The sequence below is a fragment of the Mus caroli genome, chromosome 17 (assembly GCF_900094665.2).
Source record: "Mus caroli chromosome 17, CAROLI_EIJ_v1.1, whole genome shotgun sequence".
Taxonomy (NCBI): Eukaryota; Metazoa; Chordata; class Mammalia; order Rodentia; family Muridae; genus Mus; species Mus caroli.
The window spans coordinates 40767881-40788573 of NC_034586.1; the positions used below are offsets into that span (position 1 = coordinate 40767881).

Here is a 20693-nt window from a genome sequence, read left to right on the forward strand (position 1 = left end):
GAACAGCAGCATGGAAGTGTAAGCCGAATAAACCCTTTCCTCCCCAACTTGCTTCTTGGTCATGATGTTTGTGCAGGAATAGAAACCCTGACTAAGACATTACCCAAGCTACTTTTGGTCATAGTATTTAATCAGAGCAACAGAAAGCACACTGAGACAGTGACCTAGTCGGAGCCATTTGCTCTCTACCAGCTGGTGCTTCACGAAGGGCTCCTTCCAGTCTCTCCCATAACTCCTGGCATGCATGATAAGGGACTTTAATACCCTGGCGCTTCTGCTTTGGAGTTCTGGTTAGACCACAAATAAGTAGCCCTAGAGCAGCAAATACCTCTCTGCAGAGATTTTGGCAGTTAACTCAGGCCCAAAACTACTGAACTATTCCAGAAATGAGCAGAATGCAGATTGAAAATCTTATCTATTGCCTGCTAAAACACTAAAGGCTTCTAAGCTCCAGGATACAGTGTCAGTTTCCCTTAAAAGCCCGAATTTCCACAGCCCTTGCTCTCTGAAAAACATCAACTGTGCTCAAGAGACTCACTACATGGCCAAGTCGACAGAGCTCCACTAGCCAAGACAATCACTAGCCTAGTAGGAATAGAACGATTCCTTAAGTAAGAGATTTCAAAGTTGTCTCTAGCTGTGCATCAACATAAACAAATTATGTTTTGGCAGAGCCACATCACTTAGTGTTTGCTGTGTAGCTTCCCTTTACACGAAGTCTTACTGAAAAGCAGCAAGACAGGAATTTTCCAGATGGTAAGACTTTGTGCTATACAATCCTCTGTGGGTCGACCCAAAGCCTTCTAGATTTTTTTAAATTGATGAAGAAAAAAGTAAAATATGTATTCTCTTGGGGAAGATGGTGAACTCGTCACATCTGAAGACTGTTTAATTTCAGAAAATGCCCTCAGCAGAGGAGTCTCTTGGCAAAGACCTCATCCTTAGCTGCTGAGACTAACCTGCCACAAGGCATTCAGAGCTCTTTAATTCAACTCAGAACTCAGAACGAGGCGAGCAGTAACACAGCACTCAGTCTTAAAGACAAGAAGCAAGAGTCCTGGCTGTCCCAAAATCAGTGGGTGGAGAGTCACCAGGAAAATATATAAGTGACTGCCCATGAATCAGCAGGTTGGATTTTTGAAAATGTGTGTGTGTGTGTGTCTGTGCATGTGTGTGTATTATATGTATGCTGTGTGATTTGCACATGAATATAAGTGTGTGTTCCATAGCATGTATACGGATGTATCCTTGTCTTCTGCCTTCAGACATGGTCTCTTATTTTGCCATCACTTGTGACAGGCCACCTGGCCCATAAGTTTTCAGGAATTCTGTATCTGCCTCTCATGCTACTGGAAGGGCTCTGAGAGGACAGACAGTTTGTGGCTGATTTCTTGGGGTTGGAACTCACTTTTGCAGTATATATTTACCGACTCAGCCTACATTGCCTTTTATGCAGGATCTTGCTGTACTGCACAGGGTGGCCTTGAACTCCTAGGATAAACAAACCTCCCACCTCAGACTCCTGAGTAGCTGGAACTATAGGCACACACCTCCATGCTTAGTGTCAGCTGTCTGAAGTTACACAGAAGTGGACGCTGAGAAGACATCCGCCTTGTGGTGGACAGCATTTTAGAAGGCAGAACGGAGAACTGGAAGGCAGAATCTTTAGCTGAAAGTAACCAGGAAAGTTCACCAGCCTCTTCGGAAGATTTCACTTGCATGCCTGCTGACTTGATAGGTCATCCAAGCCATGAGAAAGTGAGACCTCATCCCTGAGAGGTGCCTATCACATAGACAGTGTTTGTGTCTGCTTTGTCACAGAACATAGAACACAATGGCTTGTGAGGTAAGAAAGCACGCCTAGTACTGGGTGCTTATGAAAGTGTTTTCTCGAGGACCGTAGTAAACTCTCCATTCCCTCACACTGCAGCAGCTTGACCTTGGCATTTAGCTGGTGCATTTTGCTTCAATGCCAACTGTTCCCCTATACTAACTATGACAGACCCTGTTAGGTGCCTTTTCTCAACATCGTTTCTATTTGCTAGCAGAGCTTTATGTCAGACACATATTTCTAAGCATCCAGGAAACAAGAGGCTTTTAAATAGGATCTGGGCAGGAAACTGGGAGGTACGAGGTAGGGAGCGGCAATGGGACTTCTGAGATTTCTCTCTTTTAAAGGAGGCAAAGAAATCTCACTTTCATTCTCTGTATTAGCTCCAAGCTCTAACAATGATCACAGTGGTGCAAAACACCAGGACTTGATTTTTTCACAAGTGGAACAGACTGAGGTCCAAAGTCAGTGTCATGGGGTCAATAGCAAGGCATCACCAGGGTCAGGCTTCCTCCAGTGTTCCTAGGGGGTGGGGGAAGGCATTCTTTGTCTCTTGTGGTTTCTGTGGCCACTAGCATTGCTTAGTGTCCCTCCACATCAGTTTCAGTTCCATATCTCTGGCCATACTACCTCTTCCTCTTCTGTAGCCAAGTTTCTCTTTGTCTCCCTTTTGCAGAGTACATCTCTCTAGTGTCCACAGCCTAAGATAGTGCCTTTACATGTTTCCCAGGTATAGTATCATCCACAGGTGCCAGGGATGAGGATGCACTGACTCCCCAACAAAAGAGGAGCAAGGGTGCCTCTAGCTTGTGTCAGCCAAGCTTAGGTAGACAAGCCAGAATGCAAGAATAGAAAAAAGGCTCACAGCTGTGGCTTGGTGGCATGTGCTGCTCCTGACATAATTAAATGTGGCGCTATCTCTCTTTGATTGAATTTTTTAAAAGGAACTTTTAATTAAAAAAAAAACTTATAGGTTATTTTTTATTGTATTTCTCCTCTCCCAATTCCTCTCAGGTCCCTACCCACTTAATTTCCCTCCCTCTCTCTTTTTCTCTCCTTCTCTTTCTCTTTCCCTCCCTTCCTTCCTACATAAAACAAAACGCTATAAAATGATATCCCCAGAGCGTGGTTGATATATGCAGTGACATTCCACTGAAGAAAACTCATTTTCCCTTTGCCAGCAAGTATCAGTTGCAAATGGAGTCTTGGTTAGGAGTTGGACCCCGTGTCCACTTGCCCCGCTCAGTGCTGGGACTCTGTGTGGCATGAACCCACACAAGGCCCCATCATGCTGCCACAGCCTCTGTGAGTTCATATGTGCATCTGTCCTGTTGTATCTGGAAGACACTGTTTCCTTAGAGTCATCCATCAACAGTGGCTCTTACAATCTTTCTGCCTCCTCTTTCACACAGATGCCTGAGCCCTGAGGGAAGGAGTCTGATGAAGACATCCCATTTAGGACTGGGTGTTCTGAAGTCTCTCAGTCTCTTCACATTGTCCAGTTGTGGGTCTCTCTGTTAGTTCCCATCTACTGCAAGGAGCTTCTCTGGTGATGACGGAATACACAGTTCTATGGGCATATATCAATATATCACTAGGGGTCACATCAATGCTATGCTTATTTAGCAGAATGAAAAGAGTAGGTTTTCCCCTAGGCCCATGACCTATCTACTGTAGGTTCTTAACTGATTTTAAATGAAATTTTAAAACAATGTCATTAGGGGCTGGAGAGATGACTGACCAGTTAGTAGCACAGACTGCTTTGAGAGAGGACCAAAGCTTGGTTCACAGTACACACATCAGGCAGCTTAGAAACACCTCTCACTCTACCTCAAAAGGACCTGATGCCCTCTCCTGGCCTCTGACGCCCCCTGCACTCAGGCGCACGTACCCTTGGTCCACATATAGACATAATATAAAGAAAATAAAGTATCTTTAAATAATAATCTTATTTTTAGAGCTACTTTGAACATGGCATTATTTGTGTTTTAATACTTGTTATTGAATACAACTAAAAATTTAAACCTAATTAAGATATTATAGAAAATGCCCCCATAGATAAGGGCAAAGAGGTCACACCTGGACTTATTCTCACAAAGGATTTTCTGATTCACGACATTTACCTTTTGCGTTATGTTCTTCTTTGTAATGCTCCATAATTGTTTCTCTTCAGTTCTGATTATCTGGGTAAAATAGGTCATTCAATGAACTCAGTGTTGCTGAATCACGTGGCTCTTCAGGGACATGGCTAGGACAGAGGAAGCTTTCATTAGACTACAGCTACTTGGTCAATCATAATATCAACATCTTTAATTAAAAGAAATTGTATTTGTAGTATTGGTAGTATCTGTAGGCTTTGCATGTAAATAACAATGGAGTTTGCTATAGTAACCACACTGTGGTCACACTTCTCATATAAAACAGGATTAACAGTATTAGTTTGAGTTTTTGAGATGCTCCAAATATTATGCCAGGCAAAATGTATTTCTCATTCATTCTTATTTTCTCCACTTCTTACATTCATTCTCAGGCAGGCCTGAGCTCATGAGAGCGTACACACACAAACACACATCATGTTAAAATAGCACAGTATTATCTTTAGTTTACAAATGAGAAGCCTAAAGCATATAATAAAAAGCTAATTACCCAGAGCCACAAATTTAATACCAGCATCTTGATCTATCCTATCCCCATTGGCTTCCCAATCCTGTGAGCTAATTCCACCAAGCTTTCTCTCAACATGCTACACAGTTTCTATAAAGTCATCCAACATTAAGTCAGAAAGAATTCTGGGAGACAACCTTAGCAAAAGAAAAAGAAGATATCGATTAAGCTGGCCACCTTACCTGTCTCTTGAAGTTTAGAGAAAAAAGAAAGATGCTAGTATCTGTTGCTTTGCTGGTTAAAGCAGCTGTTGAATAAAAGAAAATTAGAGAAGACAGTATAAAGAAAAAAACAGCAAATCAGAGCACAGAATGAGGACCAGCAAGGTTTAGAATTCCTAGACACCTGCTCCTTTAAACAAAAACCACTGGGACCATGACATTCCACTTGGGTGGAAACCAGTGTTTATGTACCCACAGTAACTGAATACCTTTGATAACCAACATTTCAGAATGAAGGCTGACTTATCTCTTAATGCCCCCATAGAAATGATGGTTGTAAAAAGAAGCCAACTTTTCATCTGGTGCTAATTTCATCAAATAAGGGAAGCTTTATTTTATGTGTATAAAAGTTGTGCCTGCGTATGCACATGTGCACATCCGGTGTCCAAAGAGGTCAGAAAAGGATGCCAGATACCCTAGAGTTGTACCTACAAATGATTGGTTCCCACATGGGTACTCGGAACTGAACCTGGTGCTCTAGGAGGATAGCAAGTTTTCTTAACTACTAAGAAATCTCTCTGGCCCGTCTAAATTTTTTTTATCAAATCTCTACTTTATTATTCATTGGGAAAATGCCAAGTCCTAGTAAAATCCGACACTTTAATCCCTATTGTAAGCCTTCTTGTTCTTTCACATTTTGCCAGCACCCATTTCTAAAACAATAACAACAACAACAAAAACAACTAGTACCTGATACTGTGTGCTTACTTTGTGACTAAGAAAACAACATCACAGAGTAGGAAATTAACTTAAATCTAAAGAACTTAGATCTAGAAATCCTACAAATGCTTAACTCTGGGAGTCAAGGTGACTTTTCCAGAAAGTTTATGTCCAGGAAATCAACCAATGGCAAAGTTGATTGTGTTGAGTCCTGCAAATGTGTTTGTCTGGACAGTTTACTTAAATGGAGCATTAGCCTTCCTATTCAGACAGGACAATGACAGTCACCAAGAAGACAAACAGCTAATGCTGGTGAGGTTAAGTACAAATGGGAATCTTTATACACTAACAATGGGGATATGAGCTAGTCGGCTGGTGTGGAAATAACTGTAGTGTGTCTAAAAGAAATAGATTCTACCACATGACGCAGTCGTCTCACTCTTGGGTATTCAGTCAAAGGACTCATTCAAGGGACTCCAGCACATCACAGAGACTATAGCACCATTCATAATAGTTAAGTGACAGAGCCAACCCAGGTGTCCAACAACAGAAGGATGATGGTGGTGGTGGTGTGGCATAAAAGAAGTGAAACTGCCTAGAGTGACAGAGGAGTATTTGGAGTGAGGGATTGAGGAGAGTAGAGGATCATGCCCAACATACAGTGTAAGTTTATTACCATATCTCATGTAACACTGCACCATGTGCAATAAATATATACCATACAAATTTATAGCAAGAAAAATAATTGACTTTACAGTGGCTTCCACAGTCTACTTTCTTCATTGTCTCAAAAGTATGTTTAAGGACTGGACAGATGGACCAGCAGATAAGAGCATTCACTGCCCTTGCAGAGGCCTGGTGTTCAGTTCTGTTCCCAGCACCCACACCAGGAGGCTCAGAACTGCCTGTAACTCCAGCTTCATTGATTCTATGCCCTCTTCAGGTCTATGTGGGCACCTTGCCCCACCCCCATACACATGTGTATACATAAACAATGAAACAATCAAACAAACAAGCAAACTCTTCTAAAAATATATTTAAATTCTCCATTCCTCTGTTTCTGGAGCAAAGGTTAGGCACATTCCTCATTTTCAGTTACCTACAATATATCAAAACTATGTCCCAAAGAAACTATAGATTGCACAGTAGGACTGCTAGACTAATCAGATCTTCTGCAAGTTCTTTATACCAAAGTCCACAGCTAGAAATACACTTGACTTGAGAATCAACACTCAAGTATCTATATAGGCCTTTGGTTTACATGCAGGTCCTGGATGGAGACTTTTTTCCCAAAAGCATCTGCCCTTGCTACATTTGGTGTACTCTGCTCATTTCTATTCTGATTCAAGATAGCTCAGAGATTAAGGGTGCTTTCTGTTCCTGCGGATCTGAGTTCGGTTCCCAGTACCAATATACAGTGGGCTCACAACCAACCATAATTCCAATTTTAGGACATCAGATTTCTTCTTCTGGCCTCCATGTCACTCACAAACATGTCACTCACACACATATACATATGCACACACAAATAAATAAATAAATCTTCTTTTTAAAAGCGTAGTTGACAGTCATTACATAAGATTTAACTACCAATGAATTGTGATTCCCCACATTGAAAAATAGTGTCAGAATTGGGACATCAAATGAAATGGTAGCTAGCTTGGACTTTGGAATCCCAGGCTTACCTTTGTGTAAATTTCCATCTAGAAAAGTCACAGGTCCAAAGTTCCTCAGGCTGAATTGATTTCATGGCAGACTGTTAGATCAGAAGCTGCAGAAAAACAACCACAAACCCCACCAGGGTGGTGGCCAGGAGATGCACACTGGACAAAGCACCTGCCTAACAAGTGTGAGGAGCAGAGTCCACATACCCAGAGAACATATGGGAAATGTTTTGCAGATGTGGCAGAGTGGGGGAAGCTGAGAGGAAATTGCTGGGACATGACTAGCTAACTCAGTGGAACTGGTGAGCTCCAAGTTCAGTAAGAGTCTCTAAATAAATGAGTTGAGGAATGCACATGACATCATCCTTTGACATATAACACACACACACACACACACACTGAAAAACACTAACAAAGCATGGCTTTATTCCCAGACTTCCTTGGAGAACTTCTCATGGAGGATTGGAAAACACAAAGCCAGGGGTTACCCTCTGATCTTGCAACACATTTTTATTTATTTATTTTAATTACATCCCAATGTTGCTTCACTCCCAGTCCCCACTCCAAAAGAGTTCTTCACCCCATCCCTCCTTCACTTCACCTCTAAAAGGGTGAAGTATACCCCCAGGGTATACCCCTTCCCTGGAGCACCAAGTCTCTACAGGGTTAGGTGCATCCTCTCTCACTCAGACTAGAGAAGGCAGTTCTCTGCTACATATGTGCTGGGGGCCTCAGACCAGCCCTTGTATGCTCTTTGGTTGGTGGCTTAGTCTTTGGGACCTCCCAGAATTCCGAGTTAGTTGACCCTGTTGGTCTTCCTATAGGGTTGTAATCTCCTCCAGCTTCTTCAATTTTTGCCCTAACTCTTCCATAGTGGCCCCTGACCTCAGCCCAATGGTTGGCTTTAAGTATCTGCATCTGTCTCAGTCAGCTGCTGGTAGAGCCTCCTAGAGGATAGCCATGCTAGGTTCCTGTCTGCAAGCACAACATACATTCCTGTGGAAAATGAGGCAAATGAAAAAGAAACTTGTTCAGGTCTTGTGGTAACTGGAGAAACATGACTCTCCAACTCCCATTTGAGGACCTTCACAATATCTCTTGGAGACACCTTACTGGAGGAGGGGTGATTCTGTTTCAGTCAAGATAACCAGCTGGCTTGCTACTGTGGGTGACTATAAATACCTTCTAGCAATATCAGCCAGAGAAGCAAAACCATTCTCCTGATCACCTTGGAACCACAGTGGAGAGAATTCCCATAAGATTCAAAAGAATTGAGAGTTGATACAGGGGATGTGTGAAGTTCTGTTGAAGAACAGAAGTAGGGATGAAGTTGGGAAACCAACTTTCACAATCCCATCAGCAACAGAACACTCTCACTGCTTTTCAGAGACAGACTCCCCCAGCTCATCATTCTCAAATAGAATGATGGCTGAACCATTGCCATGGACACAAGCAGAAGTGACAGAACCTGCATCCTGAAGATGCTGGAGGGCCTCTGCTCTTCATAATGCAAACCAAGAAAGAGGAAATGGCCAACTGCACCAAAGCATGGGAATTCACCTTGTCCAAACCAAAGCATCATGTTAATGATAAAGACACTGGGGGACTATACAAACACAAAAGACAAGCATATGCACTTATGGCGTATAAATTACTCGGCAGCTGCAGAGGCTGGACATCCTTCATGCTCCCCTCAAACACTTAACGGCCTTAAGGCTACATTTATATCACTCTTGGGACTAATGAGGGTTATGGATAGGAAAGAACACAGCATAATTTTCCTTATGTTAGTGTTCCCAACAATCCCCCTTGCAGGATGATAGTGTTAGCAGGTAGGGTCACAAATACAAACATAGAACCCACCCCCAAAGGAATGCAGAACTCTGTGATGGTCCCAGTGGGAAGACATTTTACCCAGGACTAAATACCCACTCCTGCAAGAAGAGATAAGAAAGTCTACTAATACAGGGAAAAAATATTTGAGCATTGTGGGGGGCTAGATTGACCCCGGTTTTCCCAGAGGCCCTGATGAAAAGACAAAGGGAACTGTAGCTCTGTGTCCTTGGCCAGGTGCAGGTTTGGCCATCCTGATCTGAGAATGAAGTCAGTGCCTGGAAGGAGAGAAGGCGTCAAGTGTTGTGTTTTCTGGGGACTTGACTCTGACCGTGGGCTGTGTTTCTAAAGCAGCTGTGTCTGAGGTATCCTGCATTCTCTTTGAGGGCATTGTCGGACTTCACTCTCTACTGACCTTGGTTACTTTCCCTCTGCAAATAGTATATAGGATGTTACACTTCTTAATAATCTTGCTTGGCATAAATCATCAGTTTATGGAAGACCTCCTGGTCCCAGCTATTGTTTTTATCTTCCTTTTTATCTTTTCTATCTTTTCTCAATCCTAGGTCTTCCTACTCAACACCTTGACATTCCGATGCCTGTATTCTTGCAGTTTCTGGTCAGAGTACGGATACAGAACTCTCTATCATAGCTCACACTGATGCACTGATGCTGGGAGAGGAACAAGGAAAGGCCAATGGATTCTAGAAGTTTTTTTTAATAGTTTTTGTGTGGGGGGGGGTTGATACAGGGTTTCTCTGTATAGCTCTGGCTGTCCTGGAACTCACTTTATAGACCAGGCTGGCCTCAAACTCAGAAATCCACCTGCCTCTGCCTCCAGAAAACTGGGATTAAAGGCGTGCACCACCATGCTCGGCTGGATTCTAGAAGTTAACAGATCAGAAAATGCTAACTCAATTATCTGAGAGTCACCCAGTGAGATTTACCAGGAAGCAGCAGAACTCCAGACAGCACTTAATATGTGGTCAGGTTTCCATTGCTGTGAGAAAACATCACAACCACAAGCAACTTGAGGAGGAAACGATTTGTTTCAGCTTACAGCTTGTTGTCTGTCACCAAGGGAAGTCAGGGCAAGAACCCAAGGCAAGAGCCTGGAGGCAGGAACTGAAGCAAAGGCCATGGAAGAATGCTTCTTACTGGCTTCCTCCCCATTGCTTGCTCAGACTGCTTTCTTATACCACCCAGGACCACCAGCCCAGGATTGGCACCGCCCACAGTGAACTGGGTCTTCTCATATCAATCAAGACAATACACAAAAGACTTGCCTACAGGAGAAACTTTTGGAGGCATTTTTTTTTTCAGTTAGGAGTCTCTCTTCCTAGATATGTCTAGGTTTGTGTCAAGATGGCAAAAACAAACCAGCACTCTCATGTGCTGTCACACACACTGAAGAGTCTCAGGAGTCAGGTCTTAGACAGGAGCATGAGGGAGTTGCATTGGGTGACAGGACTACCCTGAAAGCCTAGCTAGGACCTTGTTCTGCAGGGATCTTCAGGGATCAGACATTGATTGCCCCTGGTAAGAGTTCACTTCTGAGCGACAGAAAATTAGATCTCCTCCATGATGCATTTCATCATGCAGTATTTACCTGTAAGAGGTCATCCTGGAGGCAGTGAATTTTCTGAACATAATTTGGGGGTGTATGAGATGTAATTACAGAGGCCTGTATGCTTTTCATGTTGAGAAAGAATATATAGTCTGATTTTATTCGTCCCTCTCCTGGTGCAGTAATAAAACACCATGACCAAAGACAAGTTATAGAAGAAAGAGTTGATTTTGGCTTGCAGGACCAGAGGGCTAAGAGTCTATCATGGTAAGAGTCATGGCAGTGAGCAGCAGATATGGTGACAGGAGCAGGAAGCTGAGAACCCACATCTGCAAACACAAGAACAAAGTAGAGAGAGTGAAACTGGAAGTAGGCTGAGGATTTAATCTCAAATCCCACCCCCAGTGACACACTTCCTCCAGAAAGGCTGTACTACCTAAGCCTCCCCAAAGGGTGCCACCGGCTGGCCTCATGTGGACATTGGCCTGAATTGATGAGTCTATAGAGAGACATTTTTCATTTAAACAATCATTGTGATGGACTCACATTCACTTCTCTCTCTCTCTCTCTCTCTCTCTCTCTCTCTCTCTCTCTCTCTCTCTCTCTCCTTGAATTTATTTTAAGTAAATCTAAAAGAAAGACTACTCATGGAAAGATATACAGCATACATTCTGTCTAAACACTTGTGATGTGTTCATGCAGTCACACACATGCGAGGAAGTGCAATACACATGTGTGGGCATGCATGTGGATGCCAGAGTGACGAGGTCAGGTATTGCTATTCTGGCACTGTTGATTTTACTCTGAGGCAAGGTCTCTTATTGCCCTGGCGATCACTTCACGGACTAAGCTGGCTGACCAGCAAGCTCTGGGGATCACTGCTTCCCCATTACTGTGATTACAAGCATGTGATCCCTTGCCCAGCTTTATTAAAGTTTAGACCTTCCTGCTCGCAAGTTGAGTGTTTTACTAGATGGGCCCTGCAAAGTTTTCTGTAATCAGATCCTAGCCACAGCTTCATGCATGTGGGATAGCAGTCCTCCCTCATATTGAGAAATTATGTGTGACTTGTAAGACCTTCCACTAGGGTTTAACCTACTTCCCTTGCTCAAGAAATACTGAGCTGAGCATATGCCTCGTTCCAGGTCATGGTGGGTGTTAAAGACACTTTGGTCTCTGCCCTCTGAAAATCTGTAGACAAGCGGAGGAGGCAAGATTATAGCCAGAGGCTAACATTGCTAGACAACAGATGGCTCAGAACAGGCACACTGGAAAGCAATAGACCCACGTGTAGGCAGAGGCTTCATGGCTCTCAGCTCTGTGGCTTGGCAAGATGTTGACCTTGCTAAATCTATCTTTGCCATTCATATAAAAGGTAATGACAGAACCTACCGCACAGGTCTCTTATACAGATTACAAAGTAAATGTGCTGTGTTTCCTGTTGCTAAAACTTGAGGCCTACTAGACAGGTTTATCTGGTTCAGAGTTTCAGCTATGGGAAGTCCATAGCACTTGACACTGGCTCTGGTGAAGGTCCAGGTTGTCTAAGTCAATGGCAGGTGGCATTATGAGGTGGCATGGCGTCTGTGAGAGGGAGTGGTTGCGGGTGAGGCAGGACCTTGCAACTAGAGTGAACTACATTGACCCTTCCTAAGGATGTAGATAACCTCTCACTGACAGAGTTCTACCTTGAAAGGGAAACCACTGCTTAATATTGTCACCCGGAGGACCAAAATTCCAACACATGCAACCTTGGCCGACACTCTCAAACTATGTCCAACCTAGGAACTAGGAGCATGACTCAGTGTGTAGACCTAAGTTTAGATCTCTCATACCACATAAGGGTAATGTAGCATGTGTCTCTAATTCTAGCACTAGGAAGCGTTGTGTGTGGGGGGGAGCCCTGGGGCTTTCTGGCCAGCTAGTGTAGCTGTTTGTCTCAGAAAGTAATGGGGAGAATCCTAGAAGAAGACATTTGACATCAGCCTCTGGTGTCTGCATGTGAACACACAGGAACACATACAGCAGGTACCCATGCAAACACATACACACACCTTCAAAAGTAAAGTACATTTTTAAAAGAAAGAAAAAGAAAACACACAGGCTAGGGGAATGGCTCCTTGGTTAAAAACATTTGCAGAGTATCTGAATCAGGTCCCAGCACCCACAGGGTGGCTCACAACTCTCTACAACTCCAGTTCTAGGGGATTGGATGCCCTCTTCTGGACTTGACAGATACCAGGCACACATATGGTATATTTATATACATGCAGGCAAACATTCACACACATACCTCAGTACTCATGTAAAATCTTAGCTCAACCACCAACCACCAACAAGCAGGGACTGGACCTAGCCCCCAGCTCCCCACACACACATATGTGGCAGATGTGCAGCTTGGTCTTCTTGCAGGTCCCCACCAACTGGAGCTGGGGCTGCCTTAGTCTGTTNGATATTTTTCTCTCTCTCTCTCTCTCTCTCTCTCTCTCTCTCTCTCTCTCTCTCTCTCTCTCCTTGAATTTATTTTAAGTAAATCTAAAAGAAAGACTACTCATGGAAAGATATACAGCATACATTCTGTCTAAACACTTGTGATGTGTTCATGCAGTCACACACATGCGAGGAAGTGCAATACACATGTGTGGGCATGCATGTGGATGCCAGAGTGACGAGGTCAGGTATTGCTATTCTGGCACTGTTGATTTTACTCTGAGGCAAGGTCTCTTATTGCCCTGGCGATCACTTCACGGACTAAGCTGGCTGACCAGCAAGCTCTGGGGATCACTGCTTCCCCATTACTGTGATTACAAGCATGTGATCCCTTGCCCAGCTTTATTAAAGTTTAGACCTTCCTGCTCGCAAGTTGAGTGTTTTACTAGATGGGCCCTGCAAAGTTTTCTGTAATCAGATCCTAGCCACAGCTTCATGCATGTGGGATAGCAGTCCTCCCTCATATTGAGAAATTATGTGTGACTTGTAAGACCTTCCACTAGGGTTTAACCTACTTCCCTTGCTCAAGAAATACTGAGCTGAGCATATGCCTCGTTCCAGGTCATGGTGGGTGTTAAAGACACTTTGGTCTCTGCCCTCTGAAAATCTGTAGACAAGCGGAGGAGGCAAGATTATAGCCAGAGGCTAACATTGCTAGACAACAGATGGCTCAGAACAGGCACACTGGAAAGCAATAGACCCACGTGTAGGCAGAGGCTTCATGGCTCTCAGCTCTGTGGCTTGGCAAGATGTTGACCTTGCTAAATCTATCTTTGCCATTCATATAAAAGGTAATGACAGAACCTACCGCACAGGTCTCTTATACAGATTACAAAGTAAATGTGCTGTGTTTCCTGTTGCTAAAACTTGAGGCCTACTAGACAGGTTTATCTGGTTCAGAGTTTCAGCTATGGGAAGTCCATAGCACTTGACACTGGCTCTGGTGAAGGTCCAGGTTGTCTAAGTCAATGGCAGGTGGCATTATGAGGTGGCATGGCGTCTGTGAGAGGGAGTGGTTGCGGGTGAGGCAGGACCTTGCAACTAGAGTGAACTACATTGACCCTTCCTAAGGATGTAGATAACCTCTCACTGACAGAGTTCTACCTTGAAAGGGAAACCACTGCTTAATATTGTCACCCGGAGGACCAAAATTCCAACACATGCAACCTTGGCCGACACTCTCAAACTATGTCCAACCTAGGAACTAGGAGCATGACTCAGTGTGTAGACCTAAGTTTAGATCTCTCATACCACATAAGGGTAATGTAGCATGTGTCTCTAATTCTAGCACTAGGAAGCGTTGTGTGTGGGGGGGAGCCCTGGGGCTTTCTGGCCAGCTAGTGTAGCTGTTTGTCTCAGAAAGTAATGGGGAGAATCCTAGAAGAAGACATTTGACATCAGCCTCTGGTGTCTGCATGTGAACACACAGGAACACATACAGCAGGTACCCATGCAAACACATACACACACCTTCAAAAGTAAAGTACATTTTTAAAAGAAAGAAAAAGAAAACACACAGGCTAGGGGAATGGCTCCTTGGTTAAAAACATTTGCAGAGTATCTGAATCAGGTCCCAGCACCCACAGGGTGGCTCACAACTCTCTACAACTCCAGTTCTAGGGGATTGGATGCCCTCTTCTGGACTTGACAGATACCAGGCACACATATGGTATATTTATATACATGCAGGCAAACATTCACACACATACCTCAGTACTCATGTAAAATCTTAGCTCAACCACCAACCACCAACAAGCAGGGACTGGACCTAGCCCCCAGCTCCCCACACACACATATGTGGCAGATGTGCAGCTTGGTCTTCTTGCAGGTCCCCACCAACTGGAGCTGGGGCTGCCTTAGTCTGTTGCCTGCCTGGGGTTCCCATTCCCCTAACTAGGCTGCCTTGTTTGGCCTCAGCGGGAGAGGGTGCATCTAGGCCTGCAGTGACTTGGTGTGCCAGGCTGGGTTGATACTCTGCCTTCTCAGAGGAGATGGGGAAGGGGAATGGGGGGGGGGGGGAGGGGGGGGGGGGGGAGGGCCATGTGCAGAGGGTACCTGGAGGAAGGGAGGCTGTGATAAAGATGTAAAGTGAAAAAAAATAATTAATTAATTAAACAAAAGAATAAAAACGATAAAATGAAAACAACTTAGCTACTGCATAGACTTAAATAAGAACTTAGCAATTACGTGACAACAGCAGTGTCAAATGCTAAGGAAACACACAGAACGGTAGGAAGGAAACTCCTAGAGAAGGAAGCACCAGAACGAGGAAGGGCAGCAACCTGAATGCTGGGTCTCAGTCTGGGGCCAATTGTTGCCCTCAGTGGACATTTATCGACCTCTAAAGGCATCTTCAACTATAATGATCACAGGATGGATGCCATGCAAAACCAAGACAGCATGTCCCAGACACGTCACCAATCCTGTAGTCGTGGTCCCACAGATAATAACTTAGATTAAATTCAAAATGTAAAATTCAAAAGAACAACTATAAACATGTTCAAAGGATTCAAAGAAGTCCTGAAAGAGGGAAAAGAAAAAAAAAGTCAGGATGAAGTTAGAAAGGATGGGAATGAATTGGTTGAATTCGTAGTAAACACAAAGAGATTAAAGAAAGGAAAAATCCAATTCTTATCCAATGGCTAATTCCAGAGCCATCGTCACACAGAAGGCCTAGTTAAACCCTGTGGGACAAAAAAAAAAAAGATAAATTTAAAATGTAACGACTATGGGAAGATATTTGTAAAGAAGAAGAAAGGCTTTCAGGATTGGGAAAAGAAATGAGAGGTGGGTAGGTAGGGAGGGAGAATAACAGGAATGGGCTGTGCGTGTGTGTGTGTGTGTGTGTGTGTGTGTGTGTGTGTTTCTGTGTGTGTAAAAGCACACACTTCCATGCAAAGAAAGGAGGAGGAAGTCAGGTTTCGTGTTCTGTAAATCTCTACCTCATTCCTTTGACCTAGGCAGACAGTAAGCTCTAGGGGTCCTCTTGTCTCTGGCCACAACACCAGGGGTACAGGCTTGAATGACTACACCTGGATTTTTTTTTAACTTGGATGCTGGGTATTTGAACTTAGATCCTCACACCTGAGCAGCAAGTCCTCCCATCCACTCAGGCATCCCACACCCCATCCCTTTAAACTCTATTCTTTTTGTGCTCCACAAAAACAGTAAGCCAAGATGATCATTCTCGGTTCCATGGGGTTCCTTCATATAACTTCTCTCCGTTATTTTGGCCTAGTTAGGCTAGTGTGATTTAAAAATGAGGCACACATAAAGATGAAGCATTCTAAGATGCCACCGGTGGCAGTGAGGATGCAGTAGGGAAGAGGCAGAGCTGGGAAGAGCCAGGGTCGAGCATCTCATCTGGCAACTTCTTTTGTCTTACGTTTTATTTCAATTTCACCTCCATTTTCTAGAATTATATCCCTGACAGCCCCCAAGATACTCTTCTGCTACTTTCTCAAGAACTATTATGATAAAGTTTTATAGTTTCTTTCTGCTTCAAGGCACCGCAGGCTAATGGTCTATGCTTGAATGGTCTCCAGATGGATGAAATCCATACCTGTGTTCCAATAAAAAATGCTATTCTAGACTGTTAAATCTTCCGACTGCCTCTTTAGACTCTCGGCTGCGGAACTGGGCTTCCTCTGTGTTTGCATCTTAACGGGGTCCGTTTGATCACTGGTGTGTTTACACTGAACAGAGGCTGTCTGTGAAAGAAAAAAAAAAAACTATAAACATGGACAAGCCACAGGATGGGTGAGTTGAGTTTGGGACATGTTTTAAGCAGTAAGGTTGATTTGGTCTTTGATTATATTCCATTCATTCTCTGCCCTTTTTTTTTTTTCTGGAGATACTAACAAAGCTTGCTTTGAGACAAAGTCTCTCTGTGTTGCCCAGGCTAGCCTGAAGTTAGCTGTCTTCTTGTCTCATCCTCTGTGCTTAGCCTATTGGTATGTGGCACCATGCCAGTTTTCTCCTCACTTCTTTTTCTTATGTGGTATTCTTTTCCTAAAACTAATTTCATATATTTAACTTTTAGTAAAACTAAAATCACTAAAAGCTTTGATAGCTATGATTATTTATTAATTAAAACAAGACAAAAGTCAGCACATAAAAATAAACTATTTTATTTACAGTCACTGTTTATAGACAGTATAGACTCATATGAATTCTTTTTATTTCTCAACAATTTTCTATGATTCCATTTTGACTGCAGGTACAAAACACAACTTTCCTAGCCTGACTGACTACGAGGCTGACTATTCCACAACTTTATAATCTTGTTGGTGACAGGCAAAGGACGTTGTCTTAAGTGCTACCCTTTTGACTTCAGACTCCATTTTACCTATGCTGACCAACTCCCTTTCTATGTAACAAGAGCTACTCAAAATATAATGCCTGTTCCTAACAACAGAAAGAACAAATTAACTGGCTTGTTTGGGCAAAGCACTTAGATTTAATGACAGTTGAAAAAGGTAGAACACTTGGGAAAGTCCCTAGTCCCTGAGTTTCTGACTGGCAAATATTATAACTGTAACTAGGCTCAGATGCTTGTGGATTTTATGCTTATAAGCCATCTTCAGCCTCTACTCGGGGTTGCCAGAATACACAGCACTCCTGGGTCCTTATCTGGTGGCCCTGATCTATTAGAGACCACACTTATGTGGTGTGCTGAGTCCTTATCTGGTGGCCCTGATCTATTAGAGGCCACACTCATGTGGTGTGACTAGTAAAAGATTTTGCTGTTTCACAAGCCCACTGGTGTATCCTCTTCCCTTTCTCATGGTGCACATGGTATAACAATCTTACCTCCTATTGTTCCTGACACAGACTGAACTCTCCTGGTGATTATGAGCCAAACACAGGCTGTCCGTTCCTGAATCTATTTCATCAGACAAATCAATCCCATATCCCAGACACACTTCAGATAATTCCACTAAAAATAAAATGATTTACTAGAAAGCTGTAGTAAATACTTCATTCCCAGATGTGGCAAACCACTCATACCTAAGCTGTATTTAACTTGATGAAGTTTCCTCCTCAAAGACTAAGGGATAGTAAGATAAAAACATTGAGCAAGTCTACATGTGCCAACCCCAGTACTATGAAGCAAACACAAGGTTCTTGTCCTTGAAAGACAACACAGTTGTGGCTCCCATAAGGTAACTGATAGGAGATCTTTCACCCATTCAGTAAACTTTATATTAATTATTTTTATGTTGCTGTAATAAAATATCATGACCAAAATCAACTTCGAGGGAAAATGGCTTATTTGGTTCCATTGCAGCAGGGATGTGTGGCAGGCATAGCAATGGGCAGGGAAAGCATGGTAATAGGAGCAGAAAGCTGGCTGGTCACATTTTCATCCACACACTGGAAGCAGTGAAAGAGAGAACAGGCAGTGGAGTAGTACAACCCTCACAGTCTACCTGCAATAATGTACTTCCTCCATGGAGGCTCCACCCCCTAACACTCCCAGCACCTCCTCGAAGAGCTTCACCAACTGGAGAACAGGTGGAGAACTACGTGATCCTATAGGGGAGATTTTTCATTCAAACCACCGAAGGATAAAAGACGTATTGGGCTTTATCTTGGCTATCTGGTACATCAACCAACAATTCTAGTGTCAGAACAATGACCGAAGTATGGAGGCCATTGTGGGAGCATAGACAAGAGCCATATGAACAGGCAGGGTTGAGGGAGTGTGGGATTTCCTGAAGGAAGTTACTCCTAACTTTGCTCGTCAAGAATTAGACAAGTGTGTTTCAACAAGGGTGTTCCCAGACGACCGTTCACAGTGAGATTATTTTATCTGTAGCTGTGAATATGGTTGCATTCTGGAAGCAACAGCTAGCCCAGCAATGTGATGAAATGTTATAGAAATATCTGGGGCTGGCTTCCTGGTACCTAACATGACATTATTAGTTATTTTTCTCTATTTTTTTTTTTTTGGTGACCAAATAATTGGCAAAGATCAACTTATAGGAGGAATGATTTATTCTGTAAAATCCTTCAGGGGACGTTGTCTGTCTCTCAGAGTGGACTGCAGCCTGAGCACGACGAGGATACTTGTATTTCTGTGGAATAGGAGCAGAGACAGGAGAAATCCGTAGTATCACTCACATTCATGATGGGTTTTCCACGCCATTCCTCTTGGAAAAGACCCTCACAAACATTTGCAAAGATACGCACATCCCTAATATCCTAGGTGTTTCTCCATTCCATCAAGTTTATCATTAAAATCAACAGTTCCAATTCAGTTCATGAAATCTAAATATAAACATCAACTGAACATAAACAAATCTAAACCATTCCACTTTAACCTATGTTTCTCAGAGCTTCGTGGACATTTTATAATCCAAAATATACTTACTTCATTTCTAAGAACTTCCCGAAGTTGCAACAGTTCTAACATCGTTCAAATGGCCAAAGTCTCTTCAGAGGCTGAAGGCAAACTTTGGACTGTGAATTGGTAGACTGCAAATCTAACTACATGATACAAATACAGATACGCAATGTCACAGAACAAACATGCAGAGGACAGATTGGACCTAAGCAAGACCAGCAGGGCAGATGCTAAATCCTGCCACTCTGCATGCAGTATGGGGTGTGTGTGTGTGTGTGTGTGTGTGTGTGTGTGTTGGGGTATGGTGGCACCATCTGGGGATCCATTGGTCTTGAACAGCTGCACTCACCAGCCTGTGGTGTCATAGATGCATGTCGCCTCTCTTGACACTGACTCCATTTGCTGCCTCCAGGTTTCTTTGGAATATGATGAACATTTCCAGTATCTTAGGAACTCCTTGCCACTTTGACTTCATCTTCACAAGTTCATACAACGGCCTCTTGGGAGCTCCTTTTAGAGAATCCAACCTGCCTACAAATTTCCTGGGCTCTGGGGCTTTTAAGAAGCTTTGTACAAGACTCTAGGACACCCTCATTCCTATCCCTTCAAAGCAAGCATTACGTGAACAATGATGGCTGTAACCGTAGGCTTTTCCACCCATGCCCAAGTTCCTCAAAATAACAACCCTGAGACTTTTAATATATGAATAAGTGACAAGGCCAATGAAGTAGGCTCATTTCCACTAACTCATAACTTAGTTATCCCATTTATTCTTTTCTTTGTCATGCTATGTGGCCAGTTACCACTTCCTTAGTTTCATGTGACCGTCTTCCTCAGAGTTTATGGTGAATCCCTTCCATGATTGATTCTATCCCAGAAATCCTCTCTCTGTACCAGAACTTCCACCTCCGTACCCCGCCTAAGCTAATAGGCCAGCAGTGGGGTTTTGGGGGGGGAGGGGAGCAGGTGATGCTTCTATACATTGCATAAGAGATCCTCTCTACGGATGCCAAGTTATTTGCCTGCTTGGCATGCTCCCAATCTTGCATGCCAAACTTGGACCCAATCTGTGACAGCTTCCTTTTTTTGTGCCTTTGTTACTGAATCTGGGACACACCCACACCCACCTTCCACACCCCACCCCCTACTCCATCCCTAGTGGTTGTTCTTGACCAAGAGACCCCTTCAATGTCATTCTCAGTTTAGGCTCTCTCCCTTCAAATGAGTTTGCACTTTCATAAGGTAGCCTTCAGCAGGTGGGCACCTTTCTTAATGGCCCGTGCTGAGCTCGAGCCTTGTTGTCAGTGGCACTGATCTCTTGAACAATTATCATCACTTTGTGCACTCACTCTGTCCTCTACTTGTACTGCATTAAAGTCCCCTTTTCTAACCAAGCCTCACATTTCTGTCAGCA

General features: G+C 43.5%; 1 long non-coding RNA gene across 1 annotated transcript in view; it reads right to left on the reverse strand.

Moving 5' to 3' along the window:
• LOC115029745 overlaps nt 1-19388 on the reverse strand; it is a 26247-nt gene extending 6859 nt beyond the window's left edge. The window contains exons 1-4 of the long non-coding RNA XR_003835304.1: nt 19307-19388; nt 16493-16640; nt 7062-7147; nt 3955-4079 (exon numbers count right to left, since the gene is read on the reverse strand). This is a non-coding gene — a long non-coding RNA (uncharacterized LOC115029745). The remainder of the gene's footprint in view (nt 1-3954; nt 4080-7061; nt 7148-16492; nt 16641-19306) is intronic.
• Nucleotides 19389-20693: the final 1305 nt, after the last annotated feature.